This window comes from Meleagris gallopavo, chromosome 6, assembly GCF_000146605.3.
Source record: "Meleagris gallopavo isolate NT-WF06-2002-E0010 breed Aviagen turkey brand Nicholas breeding stock chromosome 6, Turkey_5.1, whole genome shotgun sequence".
Classification (NCBI taxonomy): Eukaryota; Metazoa; Chordata; class Aves; order Galliformes; family Phasianidae; genus Meleagris; species Meleagris gallopavo.
In genome coordinates this window covers 27,446,785-27,450,177 of record NC_015016.2, presented here as the reverse complement: position 1 = coordinate 27,450,177, position 3,393 = coordinate 27,446,785, and the positions used below count along the sequence as shown (strand labels likewise).

The 3,393-nt window shown below is 41.2% G+C and overlaps 1 protein-coding gene across 1 annotated transcript in view; it reads left to right on the top strand.

The window, feature by feature from the left end:
• The first annotated feature begins 11 nt into the window (after window positions 1-11).
• The window catches only part of CRPPA (CDP-L-ribitol pyrophosphorylase A), a 99,951-nt gene continuing 96,569 nt past the window's right edge, over window positions 12-3,393 (top strand). The window contains exon 1 of the mRNA XM_031553916.1: window positions 12-93. The gene's annotated coding sequence lies outside the window, so the exon portion shown is untranslated. The remainder of the gene's footprint in view (window positions 94-3,393) is intronic.

Below are 3,393 nucleotides of genomic sequence, written 5' to 3'. Positions count from 1 at the left end.
GAGCGGTGAGCGCCTGGGCGGTGCCACCCCCAAGCAGTTCTGCATCGTGCAGGGGAGGCCGCTCGTCAGCTACACGGTGCGGGCCGTGGAGAGGTAACGAGGCAGGCGCAGCGCCGTCCCTTCCCGTGCCCTGCGGGCCTTCTCTTTCCTTCCCCCGGCTCCTTCCCTTCAGGCCTGACTGCCGGCTCTTCCTGGCCTTCTGCGGGCAGCCGTGGGCGGCCGCACAGCTCGGTCTCATTGGGGTCTGCCCTTCGGAGGCTTTGCTTTTGCGTTTCGGTAGTGTCTGACCCCCTCCTCGTCCTGCTGAAATGTGCAGTAAATTATAGAGCGGCTGAAAGCACCCAGGCCGGCGTGCACGTGGCTGTTCGGAGCTGACGGCGGGCGGGCTCAGCTGAGGAGAGCTGTGTGCTTCTCAGGCCTGGTGAGGCCCTCTAACTGAAGACCAGTATGTTTCATGGTCCCCTGCATCATCACCTTGAAGCTGTACAGCATTCTTCAGCTACTGAAGAATCTGTTTAATGCACTCAGCCTTGATGCTTGGCTTCTGCAACTGTATTGGCCGGTTTGATGAGCTGCAAACCTACCGTGGCACTTGGAGGTAGTCTCACTGCTTTCCAGAGTTTCAACAAAAGGTCCCACCTGCTTCATCTATTGTAGGTGGGATCGATGTAATCCAAAGGCCTTGAAAAATATTAGTTTTTCATAGTGAGACAAACTGATAAATAGGCCACTGTCTGTATCACTGCACTTCACGATTACGTTCTGTGGTGCAATGCCCTGACGCACTGAGGTGCGTCTTTGGCAGTTATGGTTACCAGGCTACAAGTTGGTACCCATAGTAGGAAGCTGCCTGTGTGACTTTTGTGTTTACACTGGAGCAAAGATTTCAAGCAATAGCAATCCAGTCTTACTTTAAAAAAAAAAAGAAAAAAGAAAAAAAGACTTGAGTTCTAGGTATGGGGCTGACAGTTTATATATCGTTAAATGTTAACATAGTGTAAGTCATATGTCTAGAGTCATTTGAAACACTGCAGATACTGGAGTGTCAGATGTATTCTGGATGTTTTGCAGTAACTTGTAGAAAAACAACCCTTTTCTTTTTAGAGAGAAGAAATAGGGAGGAGGGGAAGGTGGTGAAAAGATGTGGAATTGCTGACATCTCCCAAAGTTATGAACTTATGGAAGCTTGTGGAACTTCAAAACTGGGACTTTTTTTCCATTCCCACACAGGGAGGCTTCCCTCGGGTCACTTGTTACTTTATGAAACAAATATTGCTTGTTTTATTTAATTTTCAATAGCACTCAGTCACAAAGCTAAACACATCAGAAAGCAAAACTTTCAGTCCAAAGCTTGTCACAGCTGTAGTTTCTGCCAAAATGTCATGGAAATCTACAGAGAAGAAGTATACTTTGTATACTGGAGACCTGGAAAAGAGAACAGAGTGTGGTGGTTTGGGAAGGAAATGATATTCATAGGAAGATAAAACATTCATTCAAAAAACAAAAAGAATCTTTTAGTTTTTTTCTGCCAGTAAGCTCTGGGAAAATAACAATTCTCTGAGCAACAGTATTATATTTATGTCCTAAAGCTGCAGAAAATTAGAGTGAATTCAAGTTGTACAGTCCAACCAGAAACGTGATCCAAACTTGATTGTGTGAGTAATAATGTAGTGCTTTCTCCTGGCTTTAAGTGTGTAGTAACTGGTGCCAGTTCTGTCTCAGGCAGAGCTTTCTGCCATCTCTGCACTGAATTAAGAGTGTTGCCTGGTATGTGTGTGTATGGGGAGTTGGGAACAGATACAATCTAAAGCTTGGAGTGACTCATCTGTTCAGTTGTTTCTGACTCTGAAACTGCAGAAGAGGTACTTTTCTTACTCTGTGAATGAAGCACAAAAAAGTAACACTGAGGAACTGCAGTTTGTCACATAACCTGGAAGAAGCAGATTTTCTGTTTAGCTTGATGCTATCTCCTGCTGTCTATTGTTTACGTGCTGTAATTGAATAAATCATCTACTCATTAACATATAATGACTGTTTTTTGAACTTCCGGTTGTCTCAGCTACTGTAGCTATTTTTCAGCATTTAAACAACAATGTACAGACAGAAATACATAAGCAAACCAAGAGTTTGCAGCCGATTTTCATGCCCCTTTTAAAAATTATGAGAAAAAAGATTTTTACAGAGCTAAAAGGAGAAAGCGTCTTCAATGTTGATGTAGAAAATCTGTCTGACAAGAGCAGACATGAATGAATAACTAACTATTGCTTCCTGTTGTATAGAATCATGGAATGTAAAAGGTTGGCTTGCCAATAATAATCAAAGATAATGCCCTTAGGAAGAGGAGATGAGGGGGAAAAAAAAAAGTGTAAGGAGAAAGGATTGTTTTTTATTAACTATACAGTGGCATTGGTAGGAAGGTAAGATCCTACCCTGGGGATAAAAAGATTAAGTGTATTAGGGAAATGTCTATTTTTTTTCCCATTGAATTTGTTTCTGCTTCTGTTGAACTATACGAGGCTTTTGCATGAAGTCCAACAGGCCTGTACTCTCCATTTTGCTTCTGTATATAGTCTTCCTTTGTTTTAATTTTCTTCTGGATTTTTTTTTTTCAAGTAGAACATTCCCAATTCTTTCCTAATGCAGAGAGGAATCTCAGTTCTGTGTGTGCACTGTTGAGGAATTTTACTAAAGCTACAGAGAAGAAAAAAAGAGTGGGGTAAAGGGTGATATAAAACTGTGGAACAAGTAAGCTGCTGTTATTCTTCCTGTGCTCATCATTCACCAGTCACTGGGAGTACACTGAGAAGTTATGAAAGAGGGAAGCAGAGTTAACATATTTACTGGCAGAATAAAAATTTTCCGTAAGGGTTTCAGACAGCTTTGTTTGTTGCAGTATAGTCTCATAAAGCAGGTGTCTTGATGTCAAAAAAACATCACCTGAGGGAAGCTTCAAAATAATCACCTCTTCGGAAGTGTCTTCTATAGTTTGTTTGCCAAGTATTTTTTTTCTGCTTGGCTGGTGTATGCTCCCTGTCTCTCCAGGTCACACAACTGCATTTTTTGTTAAATATATCTAGCTTAATATAACTGTTCAAGTTACTCTTGAAATTGCTTATGATAAAAAAAAGTAATGATAGCAAATAGTCAAGTTATTTAAGCTCTTTGAAAACGTGTCTTTATCTTTCGTGGGCAATAAGGAATGCCAATTTAGTCCAGGAAAAAGGTGGGTATCAACTTCATACAAGATGCTTAAAATTTTCTTGTGTCCATGAAACTTCTCATGCTTTAAAGTTCTTCCTGCTTCCATTTTGGACTGTAAAAATGCATATATTTTTCCTCTATTAGTAAAGTTATAATAAAACTTATGGAGATTTGGGGAAAAAAGGGAGAGAG